Source organism: Dipodomys merriami, unplaced genomic scaffold (genome assembly GCF_024711535.1).
Source record: "Dipodomys merriami isolate MVZ:Mamm:240054 unplaced genomic scaffold, mDipMer1.0.p SCAF_50, whole genome shotgun sequence".
Taxonomy (NCBI): Eukaryota; Metazoa; Chordata; class Mammalia; order Rodentia; family Heteromyidae; genus Dipodomys; species Dipodomys merriami.
In genome coordinates this window covers 2,862,621-2,881,670 of record NW_027206069.1, presented here as the reverse complement: position 1 = coordinate 2,881,670, position 19,050 = coordinate 2,862,621, and positions in this window count along the sequence as shown.

Sequence of the window (19,050 nt, the reverse complement as noted above, 5' to 3'; positions counted from 1 at the left end):
CAGGTGAAAGGATGGAATTGTAGCACATTTAAGTTGTGCAAGATTAGGCAAGCTCAAAAGGGCAAATACTGTTTTCATCGACAGGTGAAAGCTAGGCCTAGAAGACATTCGTATTCATTAACATGTACATATGTATATATACCAAGATGCACACATTATATATTAATATAGAATGTATAATTCTACATATGTATGTATATCATGATTCTAACGATAGGAGAATGAGAGAATGAGGAAAGGGAGGAAAGAGAAAATAGTGGGTAAAAACCCTTCAAAAGGCATTTCAGTAAGTACAAAGTTGGATGAGGAGTCTCAGGAGCTGGGGGCAGTGGGGATGGGGCAACCACTGGACCATTGGAAGTACTGTGCCTGAGCCTCTGGATGCAGCTACTCACCATACCAAATGAAGACATGAACCGGGAAGGCTGTGGGGGGGGGAAGGGGGTGCTGGTGGGGGGAAGGGTATGCCGGCGGCTGGCGGAGGGGGTTTGGTTCACAGGGAGGGTGAATGAGGATGAATATGGTGGATACAATGTGTTTGCATGCATAAAATGGAGCGATGCAGCCTGGTCAAACGCGGGGGGAGGGGATAAGAGTGATGGGGGCTGAGGTTAATTCATCACATGTACATGTTGGAGTGTAACATCAGTGCCTTTTGGACAACTAATTCATACAAATAGGAATGCCATTTAAAATAGCACAAGCGCTATGAAGTGCCAAATCACCTGAGTGTACACTGACATTTGTGTGGCATCCCATGTTCATGGAAAAAGAAACGCGATATTACTCAGTGAATTCTCCCCACACTGAGGCATGCATTCAACACCATCATAATGAGAGTACGAGGCCGGGCGCTGGTGTCTCAAGCTTGTAATCCCAGCTACTCAAGAGGCCGAAATCTGAGGGTCACAGTTCAAAGCCAGCCCAGGCACGAAAGTTCCTGAGACTCTTTATCTCCAATGAACTTCCAAAAGGCCGGAAGTGTCGCTGTGGCTCCAGTGGCAGAGCTCTCGCCCTGAGGCATGAAAGCTTGGGTTCAGCATTCAGCTTTGAGTTCAAAGCCCAGGACCAGCACCAAAAACAAACAAAACCACGGAAACAAGTTTCTGTTCGCAAAAATTGGTGAACCGGGGCTGGGAAGGTGGCTCAGTGGCAGAGCGCTTGCCTTGCATGCATGAGGCCCTGGGTTCCATTCCTTAGTACCACATAAGCAAAAAGAAAAAAAGACGGAAGTGGTGCTGTGGCTCAAGTGGTAGAGCACTAGCCTTGAGCTGAAGAGCTGAGGGACAGCGCCCAGGCCCAGAGTTCCCACGACCGGACCCCCCCCCCAAAAAAAATTGGTGAACGGTTCTAAAATGCTCCATAACTCTTCTATTTTTTTTTTTAAGGAACAAATTTGGATGACCAGTGACACTTGGTTTCAGTGCTTATGGTAGCAGAACATGAACAAGGCTGTGTGGGACCGGCAACAGTGCCGGCAACTAGAACAAGCAAGCTAAGGAGATTACATAGACCTCCACATGTGTTATCCATTGGCTTCTAGCAAAGGTTCCAAGGCAATGTGGTGGAAGGATGGCTAACAACTGGAGCAGATGCTGAAGCCATGAGGTATTTGTGGGCAACAGAACACGTGGCTCAACCAACCTCCATCTGTGCCTTATGTGGCTCAACCAACCTTTGCCTCATCACTCCAAATGGACTGTGGATCCAAGTGAAAAATCTACACTACAAGAATTCTAGAGAAAAGAAACCAAGAACATGGAAGACTTCTGTGACCTTACATTAAGGGAAAATCTCATAAGATGCACACAAGGAAAAGAAATAAGAATAACCTGAGTTTCACTGTTAGGATAACTTTAAAAAGAAAGCTATAGACTGAGGAAACGTATTTGCAAAGCTTAGCTTTGAAGCCAGGTCTGGTGGCTCATGCCTGTAATCCCAGCTACTCAGGAGGCTGAGACCTGAAGACTGGGGTTCAGAATCAACCGGGGCAGGACATTCTGTGAGATTCTTATCTCCAATTAACTAACCAAAATTTGGAAGTGGAAGTATGGCTTAAATGGTAGAGCACTAGCCTTGAACCAAAAAGTTATAGGACAGTGCCCAGGCCAAGTTCAAGCCCTTGTAACAGTAACAACAACAACAACAAAAATTCAACTAACAAAAATATATATTTGAAAATACTTGAAATCCAGAACATGATTGCTGTAATCCAGTCACAGCATAATCTCATTGTTAGGTCTCCATCTGAAATGATCAATATTCAGAAAGACGTGGAAAGCCATTATTAATTAGAAAACCCAAGTTCCACACTGAGCTGCCCAGTGGCCTGGTGGCTAAAATGAAATAGAGCAGCACTACTATGTGGGTGAGCCGTGGGACCGTGGGAACTCTCACGCAGTGCCGGTAGAAATGCAAAACTATAGAAGCACTTTGGAAAATGACTGCTGGCTTTCTTGGGAAGTTAGACACACCCCGTGGCATAACTCTTGGGTTCTCTTCGTAGGTTTTACCCAGGAGAAAGGAAAAGATGGCCACCCAGAAAAGTGTGATCTGACTCCTTCCAGGAGTCAACACAAATGAGAAATGACGGAAATGTTGGTCTATCCCCACACTGTGATATTGCTGCAAGGAACAGGAAAACGTCTCTAAAACGTGCGGCGAGATGGAGTTCAAAGCCCTGTAATAAGGGAAAGAAGCCAGACAGAAAACACTGCACACTTTGTGAATCTACTTCTGGAAAGTGCTAGAAAAGTCAGCAATGCATTGGATCAAAGCAGAGCTCAGAAGACTGTGGACAGAATTGTTGGAGGAGCAGAGATGCCGGACCGGGGCTCGAGATGGGTTTTACTTACACAAATGCACAGATGTACAGATGTTTCAAAAACCAATTACAGTCCCTTAAACGGTAAAATTGTACTTGGAGAAAAGCGACAAAACCATTTGTAACTTTTTGTAAGTCTTCTGTTCTTACTCGACGTCTCAGCCCTCTGGGAACTGCCCTCAGGGTGGACGGTGTCCCTTGGTCCCCTGTGGACATGGGTCCCTCGTTGGTCCCTGAAGACACCTGGGAGGCTCTCCCTTTCATCTCTCAAAGCTCACGTTCTGATCCCTTTCTCCTCGCTGCTTCTGCACAGCCATGTTGAATTTTCAAGCTGGCTCTTCGATGTTGCCTTCCGGGGTGGATGTCACCTGTCACAACCTACTGGACGCCAGGAGCTCTCCTATTGGCCACCCTCCCCCTCTCCAACTACCACAGGGCATACCGTTTCTCTCATAATATTTTCAAATTTAAAGTCTATTTCGGAAGAGTTCTTAGATGGCAATTTTAAGAGTTATTGATTTCTGTACACCTGCAATATGTATTTTTAGCTCTTGATTTTTCACCCTTCGACATCTTTTTATTTTAAGTATATCTCCTGGAAACAACATCTTCCTGGATGCTTTTTTTTTCTTTTAAGTCCAGTATGAAAGGTTTCCTTTTAATGGGTACAGCCAATTTACATTTCCTGCAATCACCGTTATAATCAAATTTACATCCTCTTTAACTTTCATTTTGCTTCCTCTCCTTCTTTCCTATGCTCCATTAGTAAATGCATTGTTTTCCGCTGGTGAGCAGTTATGCCTTTTGTTTTGATTTTAATGGTGGTTGTGCTAAACACATAATGACCCTCCCCCAATTAAACTTGTCGGCAGCCCCTCTCCGTAGCCCCTCCAGGTCTGTGATTTGGTCTGGAAGAGTCTCACTGGGGTGCTTGTTCGGCTAGCCGTGGGTCTGCGCAGGTCAGCTCGCTCAGCCTCTCCTCCCCGTCTAGCATTTCTGCTCTCTGTCTGAGTCACGTTTCCCTACGTGGAAGGAAGGGCCAGACCACCTTCCTCTCCCAAGGGATTTCTTCTCATGAGCCTGTCCCCCACCTTCCCGCCATGGCACCTCAGCCTTTGAACCCAGGGATGGAGCCACAGCCTGTGAAAGGTTACCACCTCCCCTTCCTGTTAGCCATGAGGAAACAGACTCCGAGAAGCAGGGCCCTGACGGCCACCAGTCCATCGGAAGAACATTTGTCATCTCCTTCCACTGAGCTCCGGGCCGGGCCCTGGCACGTTGACTCAAGGAACACCAAGTCATCGCTGCCCGTGGGGCCGAAGGGCACAAGGCAGTCAGCAGGAATCATTACATGGCAGTTATTAAATAAATGTGACGATTACTATTCAGCAGTGAGGACGAGGGCAGAAGAGAGCCCACTGACAGTGGACAGGGGACAAGGACACTCAGGAGGGTGAGGGCATCTGGGCTGCGGGCAGACAGGGGAGAGTTGTGTGTGCCTGGCTGAGGAAAGGTCGTGGAGAGGCACAGGGTGAGGAGGCTTCGGTCTGGGCAGCAGGGTCCCCACACAGGGATCTGCGGGGAAACTCACCCCTGCCTCTGGGCAGGTGGAGGGTGGTTTGAGCTCCTCAGATACCAATGCAGCCGGCTGGCGAGTGAGTGAGCTGCTTCCTGAGCCCCAGTCTCCCCGCCCCTCATGGGAAGGCTCCGTGATTCCTGATTCCTGACATGATCCTGGACTGTCTCGGCCTCCGTGCTGGAGACACCCTGATCCCAAACCGAAGCTGACTCCTAGAAGGAAGAGGAGGAGGGCAGACCTGTCGGGCCCAGCTGTGCCAGGCCTCAGCGAGCCCCAGTCCTGCGGTCCTGGACGTCCAGGACATCACCATGCCTGGGAGGCTACGGGTCAGGGTCTCCAAGGTCTCTCCCCCTAGCTGTCCAGGCTAGGGCCGGGCCAAGGGCAGCACGGACAGAGTAGGGGCAAGCCTGGAAGGTCGTGGTGCAGGATCCTGCCTGAAAACGTGCTCCGGTGGAGCGGTCGAAAGAGCGAACTGCTGCAGATCAACCAGGAGAGTGAAGAGGGAGAAAAAGGTAGAAATCCCAGACCATCCAAACAGTCTCCCTGCCCCGCCGTGGAGGAGGGACTCTGGGATGGGAAATCTCCCACGAGTAAACAGATACAAGGTCTCCTCCCCTCGAAACAGGATCAGCTGGAAAACACATTCAATGATGAAACCCTATTTAAGAGGCGCAAGTCAAAACAAATAAATTAACTTAGCCTGTTATGAAACAATGACAACCACAATGCCCCGGCGCCCCCGTCCCCCGCCCCCAGCCCGGCCCTCGCTCCAGGTCCTCTTCCTGGCTCCTATCCTGGGGTTTTGTTGGCAAAACGTAAAGTGGACTTCAGAGTACAGTGCGTGCCTTCAGACCTGGCCCGCTGGATCTATTGTGTGCATGGTCTCCGTCAGCTCGCTGCTCTGGCCGGCTTCCCTGGGCAGCGGCGTCCCGTCCTGCTCCCGTTCCAACCTCTCCCGGCCCATGCAGGCGGCAGCTCTATGGGGCGCTGCTCCCTGTGGGTCTGGGGGGGATGGGGGGGCCCAGGAGCCCCTACGGTGGTCTCTGCCTTGTGTTCCTCTGTCTTCCTGAGCTCTGATCGCTCAGGCCGAACGCCATCGGGTCTCTTCCCCTCTCCAGAAGTTGATCTCATTCCCAGTCTTGTGGCACTCCCCTGCAGCTTTCCTGACCTACCAAGAGGCCCATTCTGTTACACCTAACGCCCCCCTGCCCCGAACAAGATCCTGTCTGTCATCCAAGACTCAGTTGGGAGCCCTGGTGGGCAGCATAACCACCCACCAAAAGGCATCGACATCCAAATCCACAGAGCCTGCGAATACATGACTCACTCCGAGCGGTGGACCTAAGGTTGAAGTAAAGGCTGCAGAGGGCTGCCCTCACAATGCAGAGGACCCCCCCCATCACCAAGGGGCCTCTGTGACCCTGGCCGTCTTTAAAAGGAGCAGAGGGCGTTGGGAGAGGGAGGTGAGCAGGACTCGGGCCCCGTTGTTAGCGTTGATGATGGATAGCGGCAGGGCCACCAGCCCGGGACACAGCAGTGACGGCGGCCGGGCTGTGTGCTCTTCGCTGGGACAGCACCAGCGCCCATAATTCATCACACTCCCACGACGGGAGCAGACACGCAGTGGGAGCTCTGTTATTAGCAAAGCCCCAGGACACAGATTGCCAAAAGTAGCCCACACAAACCTCAACAGGAGCTGGGGCACGGCGAGGGGAAGGCCCTGAGTTCAAACCTCAGGACTGCCCAGGAAAAATAAAAATAAAAGTCCTTAACGTGGTGGGTTCAGCATCTGCTCTGCTCCAGCTGCTCTCTTGGTGGAAGACCATCTCAGTCCCTGACCTCCCCCCGTCCCCAAACACCCTGCCACTTCTCCTCGCTGGCCTTCCCTGTCTCCGGCCGTTTGCTGGACACAGCCCTCCTTGCCGCTCACCTGCTCCTGGCAGCTGCTACCCAAAGTTCCATCCTCTGCATCCCCAACCTCCAGCCAGGGGGGAGGCCCTGGAAAGATGTGCAGAACCTAGGGAGCTGAAGAAGGGAAAGAGGCTGTTCTGGGGCTGTTCCACGGGAAGTATCCATGTCCTCAGTTCGCCCTAGTTTTCCTAAGTTGGGGTTTTGCTAAATTAAGGAAGAACCAATATGCTCTGTGCTCACTTCTTTGTGTCTCTCTGTGTCTCTGTCTCTCTCTCTCTTTCTGCGCTCACCACCACACAATGAGATGGGAATCTGGCTCTCTCCTTGGATCTGGGTGGAGCTCAGAGGGGACCTGTTGCCTCAGGAGTCCCCGGTGACCCCCCGGGTCTCTCCCCTGGAAGAGCTGCCCGCCCTGAACCTCTCCGCTCTCCTGGGGTGGAGGCCGAGGTCTTCCTCTGAGGCACGTGTCTTCTGGAGGCATCCGGAGAGAAGGAGTCATCCCTGTCCCACTCCGGGTCCCACCCGGCAAGATGAGCCCGCCCTGTGCCTGTGGCCAAGACAGCGGAGCGGCCTGCAGGAGCCGGTGCCCCACCGAGCCCACGGGCTCAGTCAAAGTCCGCTCGGCAGTTGCACAACGGAAGCCTGGCTGGCTCCCGGTCCCTTCCACTGCTCTCCAGAGCCACCCCCCGTGCTGTCGACTAATGGCCACCCCCAGTAGCAGGAGAGGGAGCCTGGGATTACTCAATGTCTACCATGGGTCCAGCTCCAAATTCATTCATGCTGAGGGTGGGCCGTGGCCTCTTTGCTTGTCCCTCAGCTCTTTGCATTCTCCTCATCCATCAGGGCCAGCAGCCCCCCAAACTGTCCCCCTCGGTCTCCCTCCCAGCCCCTCCAAGGGACCACCCAGGAAGGCTGGAACCTCCCCCCACCCCACCCCAGGAGCTGTGATGGTCTCTGAGCAGCACGCAGGCCCAGCTGACCCGGCTCTGGGTCATGATTAGCCATGATTAACCAGGTCATGGGCCCACCCCCAGATGGACTCTTCCTCTCCACAGAGAGGAATACAGATGCTCAGGAAAGTCTTCAAGAATGATTGGCAGGCTTCAGTAGGAGCTCTGACCAGAAAATAGAGGCTGGACAGGGAAGGAGTCCAGGGCCAACAGCAGGTCAAGTCAAACCCCATCCAAGCCCGGGTCTTGTTTTTTATTTGCCCGCATGATCTCAGGCTGACAGTTGCACAACCAGGTCCATCCCCTGTACAGTTGCAACGGATTCCCTGACCGAAACGTGGGCCATAAACATGTTTGCCCTTCGTTCTCCCAATTACCCCTCAGCTCATCAGACCTACCATCAAGAAGAGATAACCTTGACCAAGGCAGTTAATCTTTACCAAGGCACGTTGGTAAACAAGGGAGTTAGCTATATATGTGTATTATATATATTTATATTTATATATACACACAGTGTGTGTATATATATATTTCTTTTTTTCCTAGCAAAGCTGTCTCAATATGTGTGTAATATAACAAAAAGCATTTTCTTGAAACCTCCAGGAAATTAATGGCTCATTTTCCCTGGCAGAGGGGCACTAAATTACCTTAGCTGATTAAAGACAAGCATTTCTGCCTCCGGGCAAAGAGCAAAACAAAAAAGAAAGAAGGAAGCCCATTAGGAACCCGAGGCCGGGTGTGAGGGACACAAACAAGCCAGGTCTGCTTTCTGTCTTTCACCCTGCTTCCAGACGCCACAGGGAGCAAGAGGGTAGAACTAAGATCACCCCTCATCCTTGGCCTGCCCTTGAAGAGCTCTTACAGCCATGTCCGCTATTATTCACTAAGAATCCACTCTGTGTCCTCTGTCATCCAGCAAGGTGGCAAGGTGGATGGTGCTGAGCTCATCTCCCAGCCATCAGGAGGGAGCTGGAGAGCCCAGCAGGCGGCCTGGCCTGGCTGGGCTCCGGGGAGAGGAGGGGGAGGGGGCCCACTAGCATGCACAGCCAGACATCCCTGCACCGGTGAAGCCCCACTATGCAGCATCACTGACTTATGAGAATCTGAAGGTCCATACCGCAGCAGTGAGTCTCCCCACAATGGGAGGCAGACTACCCTTTGGGGGGGTCTGGGATGTAGGTCAGTGGCAAAGTGCTTGCCTAGCAAGTGCAATGCCCTGGATTCAATCCCCAGTACCAAAAGAGAAAAGACCAAAAAAAATCCTTAAGGGATGTGCCCCTCTCGGGAGGGGGAAATGACACCTCGTGAAAAGCGGATGCATTGAAGCTGGTGTTTCTTTTTGTTCTAGTTGAAACTTTGTGGGGGGAAACAGGAGAAACCAAGCAAAGTCCCTGGGTCACTCTGTCCGGTGAAGCAGCCTCATGTGAACTCGGCGTGTTCTGACGCATGCCCAGAAGCCTCCATGGCCATCATCTCTCTTCCTGTACATGTGTGCCCGTGTGCATGTGAGCTTGCATGTGTGTGCCTGCGTGTGTTTGTGTGTGCACACACACCGATGTGCGTGTATGCTCCAATACTGGGGCTTAAACTCAGGGCCTTGCGCTTGTACGAGACCTTTTCACTTGAGCCGTAGCTCCACTTCCAGTGATCTGCTGGAGATGAGTCTCACAGACTTTCCCGTCCAGGCTGACTTCAAACTGCGATGCTCAGATCTCAGCCTCTTGAGTAGCTAGGGTGACAGGCGAGAGCCGCCAGCACCCGGCTCACCAGTCTCCGTTTCGAGCATGGGATCTGTAACTTCAAGCTCAGAAACATGCCCAGGTTTATGGGTCCTCTCCTCTGAGAGCACCAATTCGGGGTCCCCAGTACAACCCGTGTTGCTCTTGTCCGGCTCCCCTCACCAGCTGCAGTGCTGAATCTTTCTCTTCTCTCATCTCTGGCTGTGCCTTTTGTACTCACCAAGATGTGAACCCACTGTATTAGTTACAATGTCATTCACACGGGGGGGGGGGGGGGGGGGGGTGGAGCTGGAACTATCACCAGTTGGCTCACGCCTGCAATCCTAGCTCCTCAGAAGGCTAAGGTCCAGAAGACTGAGGGGGGGGGCTTGGGGGGGGGAGAGGGACAGTTCCAGAGGCGGCCCCACCCTCAGCACAGAAGGAAGGCTGGACAGCATGAAAGGAAAGCAGGTTGGGTTTGTGGACCCAGAGGCAGACATCCAAGTCCCAATCCTGCTTCCAAACACATTTGCACACGGGCTCAATCACTCGTGGCCCCGGTGGGCAGAGGAGGGCTGCCCAGGGCGATTTCAAAGGTCCCTTTTAGTTTTATCTGCGATGATTCTATTAATACTGAAAATGGCTTTTTACTTGCTAAATGGAGTCTAGGCAGGCTGAATATTTCTCGGGATTTAAAATGTCTCTCTACTAATTGAAACTAATTCTCCAAACTGCCCATTAAAAGCCCCAGGCTGATTTTTCTATCTGATGAGCCCTGACAAAGTGGCGCGTGGAGACCCAGCGGCCCAAGTGTGCATTTTTTGCACCCGCCCCTCCCCCTCCCCCACGAGATGCCTCATTTCCACGAATGCGTCTGTGCCTTGCAAGGCCGGGGCACGCGGGCCAGCCCCGCAGCCGCGGCACGTGAAGCGCATAATGCACCCGCGCCGCTCCCCTCCCCTCCCACACCTCTCTCTCACTACTTAGAGCTCGGCAGACTAATGGCCATCATCATTTTGATGAGCGCTTAACACGGATGTGCCCCCCTCTGAACACACGGCCGCAGCTCTGGGAGAGAGGAAATTGATATTCTACTGCCTGTCTAAGTGGGGTAGAGGATGCCATCGGCCTGAAATCTGATGATGGCAGGAGCGGCTGGGAGGGGCGGGGGGCGAGGGGGCCGCACGGTCACAGCCCACAGCCACAGGGCAGCGTGGTGACCCGGCTCTGTCTGCCCGGGATGGTTGGGAATTTGGAGCTGTTTAAATGCATGGCGTGCAGAGGTTGGCGCCCTTCTTCCACGCGACGCATGCATTCTTTTTTCTACGATGCTAGACTTCATGCTGTGTCCCCCATGAAAATTCCCCGTGGGGACTGACTGGCATTCAAGTCTGGTGGCAGTGGTGTCCTCCTATCCGCGCTAACCCCTCCCAGAACATCCTAGAACTTCCTCCACGTCCTGAGCCGAAACCCACAGGACTCACTGAACACTGGCCCTGTCCCTGACCTCCTCCGCTCCAGCTTCCCTAAGTGATCACTCTTTCTAGATGTTTCCACCGAGGAAAGGCTCAGTAGCAAACTCTACTCCCCACCCCACAGCTGGTGGGACTGAGGTAGAGAAGAAGGGAGCGTGTTACCTCAAAATCAGAGAGCCAGGGGCCGGTGGAGGGGGGCAAGGCATAAACTGTATGTTTGGGGGGGGCTGAAGGTGGCAATATTAAGGTTTGAAAGCAGCGCCTCACACTTGCAAGAGGGTTCTCTGCCGCTGGAACCACGGCCCCAGACACTTTTTCTTGGGATCGTTTTGGAGACACGGCCTCTTCTTCAGGTGTGGGCTGCATGAAGCACAGGTGCCTGCCAGCACGGCCCGCTGTTTGTTGGTTGAGATGGAATCTCTCAGCCTTTTTTCCTCCCAGGCTGGTCCTGAACCTCAGTCCTCCTGATTTCAGCCTCCTGAGTGGCTAGTGTTACAGCTGTGAGCCACTGTGTCCAGCCAAACCACATTTGTATATATGTGCAGCCTGAACGGGTTTGCCCGCTCCTGTTTTTGTTTTGTTTGGTTGTAAAAGGTTAAGACACTGAGTAAAAGGCCTTAGGGAAATGCTTTGTAGCCACCCCAGAAGAGACAAGTGCCACTATTTTGCCATAGCCACCTGACATTTCTAAGCAAGAAGCAGACGAAGTGCGATGAGGCTGCCATGTTGGCCCCCACCACGGCATCCGCTCCACACAGGTGACACCCATCTCCCCCTCCTGAGTCTTGTGTACTTTCCAGTCCGCTGTTTTCCTGTTTACTCCTACGGAAAGAGATGGCTATGAATAATTCATAGTGCAGCTCTTAGCCTGCTTTTAAACATTTTCATAAATGCTATTGCTCTAAGCTTGCTTTTTTCCCCCCCACCCCCAACATTATGTTTTGGAGATGTAACCATGCTGATAGGAGAGTGTGTAGACAAAAGTTGTTTCCAATTTGTATTCCCATTGCAAACAATGTTGCAATTAGGCCCGAGTCTGTACATAATACACGCAAAGTGGCTAGGCTGTCTTGGTGGAACCTGCGTTCTTTGTTCCAGTTCTGCTCTGGATAGGGACACAGGGCTTCACCTAGTGGCTGAATTCATTCACACCCCTGCAGGCAGGGGGCAGATCACTGTTCCCTCTTACCTCTGCTAATTCTTGATACTAGCAGTCTTTAAAAAAATACTTTTTAACCAATTGGATCAGGGTTGAAATGCTCTCATGCATTTTAAACCGGGTTTATCTGCTCAGGAGGGAGGCCCTAGCGCTTCTCTCGTGTGCGCTGATCGTTTTTGCATTCTTCTCTGGGTTGCTGTGTTAGTCCGAGGCAGGGGAGGAGAACAGCGCGGCTGCAGGCCAGCTCCGCCTGGTGCTGTTGTTGCTGTTTGTGCCAGTCTTGGGGCTTGAATGTCAGAGCCTGAGGGCTGTCCCAAAGCTTTTTTGCTCAAGCCCAGCGCCTTGACCACACCTTTGCTCCCTGCCTTTGGGGGCTCACTGGAGATAAGGGTCTCGACTTTCCTGGAGCAGAAGCACCAGCCACCAACTGCTGGAACCACTTCACCGGCAGAGGGTGGGTGAGGGCCGGGGTCATGGAGAAAGGCTCTTGGGTGAGGGCTGATGTCGGGTAGGAGATTCTTGGGGGATGGGAGTTCTGTCCTGTTCTCCCCATCCATCTTCAGTCTGATCATGAAAAGCCAGAAGAAGCCCCTCTGGTCTCGGGCAGGGAAAGGGAGAAATTGGGGAGCTGAAATACTCCTCACATCTCCATAACCAAGGTCCCCGCAGCCTCACTTCCTCCCAGTTCCAGCCCCCGGGAGCCTTCCGTGGGAAAGGTAACAAGCTGAGAAATACTTGTGCAGGGACAGAGCCACTAACACACCACAGCTGACTCACAGAAGCATCTCCCCACGCAGCTTGCAGCCACGTCCACCTGGTCCAGATAACCGCAGAGCCAGACCAAGGAGCCACCCCGTGAAAGGTCTGCCCGGGGGGAGCAGCCCCTCCTCCCCGCCGCTTTGTGAGGGACGGCACGCAGCCTTACCAGACTTCTTACCAGAAATCACCTGCCCAGAAACCAGTAATCGCCTGTGACTGCCAGTCACCTCACTGCCAATGGCCTGACTGTCAATCATCTGACTCCCGATCACCTGACTGTGAATCGTCTGACTCCCAGTCACCTGACTGTGGATTGCCTGACTGTCAGTCGGCTTCTGCATCCGCGGCGGCCCCGCCTCTCCCTCATCTTTTCCTACACAATCTCTGTCTCCACCATTAGTGCCCCCTCTGCATCGACATCTGGTGCAGGCCGGCAGTTTGGTTCTCCCAGTAAACTTTTTTCTGCCTGACCTGCGTGGAAGTCTCCTTTCACCAACGCTTACGTGAGGCACAGGCCTTATTTAAGGAGTTCTTAAGAGAAACCCAAGGACAATCTGAGAGGTCAAACGAAACAAGGAGGGATTTGGAACTTAGAAACACAGCAAACTTTTTACTCACCTCTACCCCGAGATCAATGAACAATAACAACAGAGCTATTACCGGTGGTTGGGTTTTTCTAGATGCTTCTCTGTCCCTCATAAGATTGGGAGGCTGGGCTGGGAAGGTGGCTGGGAAAGTGGTAGAGCGCTTGCCTTGCATGCCTGAGGCCCTGGGTTCCATTCCTCAGTACCACATAAGCAGAAAAAAACCAGAGATGGCACTGTGGCTCGAATGGTAGAGCGCTAGCCTTGAGCTGAAGAGCTGAGGGACAGCGCCCAGGCCCAGAGTTCAGTCTCCACGACAGACCAGAACAAAAAAGATTGGAAGGCTGCTCCAGGAGCACCAAGCAAGCCGTGAGGTGTGGGAATAATACCACGAGAGAGACTCGGATCTGTTCCTCCACCCAGTAAAGAATTAAGAGGCAGAAGCATAGTGAAGTATGGGAAAGCAGCAGGTTTATTGAAAACAAAAGTGAAGTACAGACCCTCCACAGGGAAGGGTACCTGGGCTGCAAGTCCATTGTAGCGTCCAGAGGGGTGGCCTTTGTACCTTTTTAATTCCCCTCCACTCCAGGACACAACTAGGTCAGTGAGGGTCCACATGTCCATGTGGACTCCTCATCGCTCTCCATCACCGGGAAGAAGCACAGAAGTAAGTCCCAGAGCACATGCCCAGTGAGGCACAGGCATTACCTCCCTACAGAGGCAGGATTGCAAGTGGGAGCCCAAGGCATTGTGGGAAAAGGAAACACCAGGTTGTTGAGCAGGAGCCTGAGGCACTACGGGAAAAAGAAGCATCCCAATGCCATGCTGTCCCCGGTTTTCTACCTCTATCTACCTAACAGTTTCCCCTTCCTTCCCTCGGGGAGATAGAAGAGAGTGACTTATTAGCAAAATGGAAGTGCACCACAGGTTGTAAGGTTGGCAGCTTGGATTAAAGGACAGCTACCCTGAAGGGGTTAGGACTTGGGGTTCTATGATCAAAAAGGGGGATTAATAATGGTGACAAACAAAACATCACCACCAAAACCAAAATAAAACAGGGGCTACTTGTAGTTCCCACCAAATGCTGTGCCTGTGGGGAGGCTGTCCAGGTGTGGAGGGCACACACCTGTGCTTCTGCGGAGGGGGGAGTCGATCCTCTGACTTCCTGGCTTACAGCCATAGTAGGAAGGTGATATGGTGGTCATTATGTCCTCAGGGCCCACGGGCAACCTGGAGCTGTGGCAGTCAGATTCCTAAGGAAGCCGTAGAGCCATTGTCTTAATCATTGGCTGAAGGCTTGGGTCACTTAAGGTTTTGTTAATTGCATCTCCTCAAAGCAGGAATGAACCCTCGTTCTTGCTCTCCTATAGCTAACTGCCTGTGATAATGAACCTCACAATGAAGGCTGACACAGCCCACTTATCACCGCCAGACATGTTATGTTGGGATTTTAACACACACAAAACAGTTATAAGACATTCTAGAAGTAATAACAAGATGAAATTTCATGTTGTCTCTAGGAAATTTAGTAGAAAGAGACAAAGCATGTAAATAAAAGAACAGAAAAAGAGATACCAAATAAACACTAGGAGCCAGAATACTCAGGTGTCTTTATCCTGGGGATAAAGGGAAAAAAAACATTTAATTTGTCAAAATCACACAACCAACCAAACAGGAATGCTCCTAATATGTTGGTACACGCTGGCAGGAATAGAAGAACCAAAAATTAAAATTAATTCAAGATTCCAATATACCCTTCACTCAGCAATTGAAAGAACAATTGCACAGGAAGTTATCAAAGATTGAGGATTAAAAATTGCATTGTTTTTCTCTTTACAAAGTAGGAAGAGAATGGAGCAAAACAGTTAATTGTTTGAAAAAATCTACCAACCTATAATTATGTATCCAGCGAGACTAGAAGTGAGGGGAAAGTCATGTCTCAGATAAACAAAAAAATGAATTCATAACCAGTAGATAAAGGATTTTTTCAAACAAAGGAAAGTGATAAAATTGGAAATTCGTATCTACATAAAGGAAGGAAGAGTATCAGAGAATAAGTGGTGATAATATATTTTGTCTTTATTTTTCTTGACCAATCCAACTAATAACAATGTGTTCAAAATCACAATAGCAACTATGTATTCAGTGATTAGCATTGTTACCAAGTGAAATGAATGGTGTATTGAAGGAACAGGACAAGGACCTGCTACCGAGCACATTCACATTCAAGGGAATAGCACAGAGCAATTGAAACGTGGACAGAATCCGCCACAGAGGTATACTGCAAACTCCAACACTTTAAAACGGTTCAAAAGTTTTAGAAAGAGAGAAAAGAGAGAAAGGCCCTGAGTACACTGAGAGACAAGCAAACGGATCGCATAAAATGCTTAGTTAAAACCAGAAAAGGCAGAAGCGGCGAAGGAAACAAAAGGGACAAAAACCAAAGGCAAGGATTAAAAAAACCAGAATTAAATATAGCATTGTAGATATTAATCCAATCATATTGATCATTACTTTAGATGCCAGTGCTCCAAAGCCACAGACTCAAAGGTAAACTCTACGATTCGGTTTTTTAAAAACCTAAATAAAGACCCAAGTTAAGAGTAAAGAGATGATGAAAACTCTCTCATGAAAACACCGGAAGTAGCAATGTTGGCTTCAAACAAAGTAGTGCTCTGAGCAGGAGACATTGGCAGAGGTAAAGAAGGACACTGGATTGTGGAAAGGGAGCCGTTCTCAGAGAAGAGACAGCGATCCTCAACATGGAAGTCTAACAACAGAGCGCCAGATCACCAGACAAAAGCTTGTAGAATCGCAAGGAGACTCATTCAAAATTATCGTGGGAGAGGTCTGTGTGTCTGTCTCCAAAATGGATGGACAGAGCAGACACACATCAACTGTAAGAGCCCTCAGACAACCGGATTGAACTGACATAATACTGCTCTCAACCACAGCAGAACACATATTCCTCTCAGTGCACACGGAACTCACATGATTTATGACCAATTCTCAGCCATCACACATCTCAACAAGGTGAAGAGAATGGCGCATGCCCACTGACTGCCATCCAGTGGGATTAAACTAGACATTAGTAGCAAAATGACCTCCAAAACTACCTGGAGATGAAACAAATTGCTGCTCAATTAAGCACAATGGAACCCAACAGAAATCTCAGATCATTTAATCAATGTTTTGAGGAAAATGAAAATTTGAAATGCAACATAATAAAATGTGTGGGATGCAGCCACGTAGTGCTCAGAGGGAAGTTTGTGGCATTGAATACATTTTTTAAAGACCTAAAATCAATCACTGAAGCTTGTACTTTAGAAAACTAAGAGGAGAGAAAAAAATTAAAAACAAGGTAAACAGGAAGAAAAAATATAAAAACTAGAGCAGAAACCAATGAATTCAAAAACAAAAAATCAGTAGAGGAAAAAATACCCAACAAAAGCTTATTTTAGAAGAAAAGATCAATGAAATCAATAAATTGGTAGTCAGTTTAACTAAGAAAGAATGATAATTGGTAGTCAGTTTAACTAAGAAAGAATGATAACAAATTATTAACATCAGAAATGAAATATAGACTACTACCGCTGATCTTTGGCTGTGTAAAGGATAAGAAACAGTGTAAACAATTCTATGCCTACAGATTTAAAACCAAGGTAAAAATGGACAATTTCTTGAAGTCATATGTGTCAGAACTCACACAAGCAGGAACAATCTCAATAGATTTGTGCATGTATGAATAAAATAGCAAGCCAGGCACCAGTGGCTCACGCCTGTAATCCTAGCTACTCAGGAGGCTGAGATCTGAGAATTGCCATTCAAAGCCAGCCTGGGCAGAAAAATCTATGAGACTCTTATCTCCAATAAACCACTAAGAAAAAGCTGGAAGTAGTGTTGTGGCACGTGGTAGAGTACTAACCTTAAGGACAAAGAGGTTCAAGGATAGCACCCAGGTCCTGAGTTCAAGCCCCAGGGACTGGCAAAAAAAAAAAGTCAATTAGTAATTACCTTTAAAACTAGAAAGCCCCAGGTCTACCAAATATTTAAGGAAAAAGTGATAGTAATTTTCTATAGTTTCTCTCAGATAAGATTTTCTAACATACCCAGTAGTATGCTAAAATCCAAAAACAAAAAAGAAAAACTGCAAACTAACATCTGCCGTGAATATAGGTGCAAAACTCTTCAACAAAATACTAGCAAAATTGAGTCAAACAATGTATAAAAAGAATTACAGGGGCTGGGAAGGTGGCTCAGTGGTAGAGCGCTTGCCTTGCATGCATGAGGCCCTGGATTCGATTCCTCAGCACCACATCAGCAAAAAGAAAAAAGCCAGAAGTGGCACTGTGGCTCAAGTGGTAGAGCGCTGGCCTTGAGCTGAAGAGCTGAGGGACAGTGCCCAGGTCCAGAGTTCACAACTGGACCCAAGAAAGAAAGAAAGAAAGAAAGAAAGAAAGAAAGAAAGAAAGAAAGAAAAGAAAGAAAGAAAGAAAGAAAGAAAGAAAGAGAGAAAGAGAGAAGAGAGAAAGAGAGAAAGAGAGAAAGAGAGAAAGAGAGAAAGAGAGAAAGAAAGAAAGAGAGAAAGAGAGAAAGAGAGAAAGAGAAAGAAAGAAAGAGAGAAAGAAAGAAAGAGAGAAAGAGAGAAAGAAAGAAAGAAAGAAAGAAAGAAAGAAGAGAAAGAAAGAAAGAAAGAGAGAGAAAGAAAGAGAGAAAGAAAGAGAGAAAGAGAGAGAAAGAAAGAGAGAAAGAGAGAAAGAAAGAGAGAAAGAGAGAAAGAAAGAGAAAGAGAGAAAGAGAGAAAGAGAGAAAGAGAGAAAGAAAGAAAGAGAGAAAGAAAGAGAGAGAAAGAGAGAAAGAAAGAAAGAGAGAAAGAGAGAAAGAAAGAAAGAAAGAGAGAGAAAGAGAGAAAGAAAGAAAGAAAGAGAGAGAGAGAGAAAGAAAGAAAGAAAGAAAGAAAGAAAGAAGAAAGAAAGAAAGAAAGAAAGAAAGAAAGAAAGAAAGAAAGAATTACAGAAAAGATGGGGAGAAATAGAAATAGTGACATTGATCAAGAGGCTCTGTATTCATAAACTGCATTGCTGAATTAAAACCCCTTTGTAGGACTAGTAAAAGATAATAAAAAGTGCAAAAAAATTAGACCCAATAAGCAAATAGAATTTGTTCAAACTGTGGAAGGCTGGATCAATATTTGAAAAGAGTTATGCAACTATCACATCAACAGGCTAAAGAAAAAAACGTTATATGATATATTAATAGATGTAGACAAATTACTTGACAAAATCAACCCCAATTCATGAATTTAAAAACTTTCAGCAAAGGAGGATTACAAAACTTGATACCCAACACTCCCTTTTTAAAAAATTACTTAAACTTTTATTTTAATTCATAAACTGCAATTGAGTAGATTTATACCACTGCTTTCTACTTTGTTGGCAATCACAGGTAATACAAATAGACAAAGAAAAAAAATGTGTGCAGATTACAAGCAATAAATAAAGCTCTTTTCTTGAAGAAGATATGATTATCTATGTACAGAATTCCAAACAACTAAATGACTTTGGGGAATAAGGAAACAATTATAGAAAGTTTGTAGGATATGAGGTGGAAAGACAAATTTCATTCCTTTCCTGTACAGTAATAATGAGCACCCCAGAAATAACCTAACAAAGTATGTTTGAGATAAACAAGAAAAAATATAAACCTCAGATGGAAGAGATGAAAGATTAAGCCAGATGGAAAGATAGTCCATGTTCATGGATAGAGACACTCCAGATTGTGTTGGCTTTTCCCAGCCCTTCGGCTCAGTGCTGCCTCCGTCAGAATCCCCGCAAGCTGCTTTGCGGTGGTTGCTGAGCGTGTCTCAAGTTTGTATGGAAGAGCAAAACTAAGAACAGTCAATACAGCCGCCAAAGCAAAAGAACAAATTCAGAGAACTTCAAAACTTAACTATAAAGCGTCCTTAATAAAGGACGACAACAATGTGCTTTAACAAACAACTAAATAGACCAATGGAAGAGAGCCCAGAAATAGATCTGCAAAAAGACGACCAATTGATGTATGACAAAGGAGCAAATGTAAGTTAAGAAAG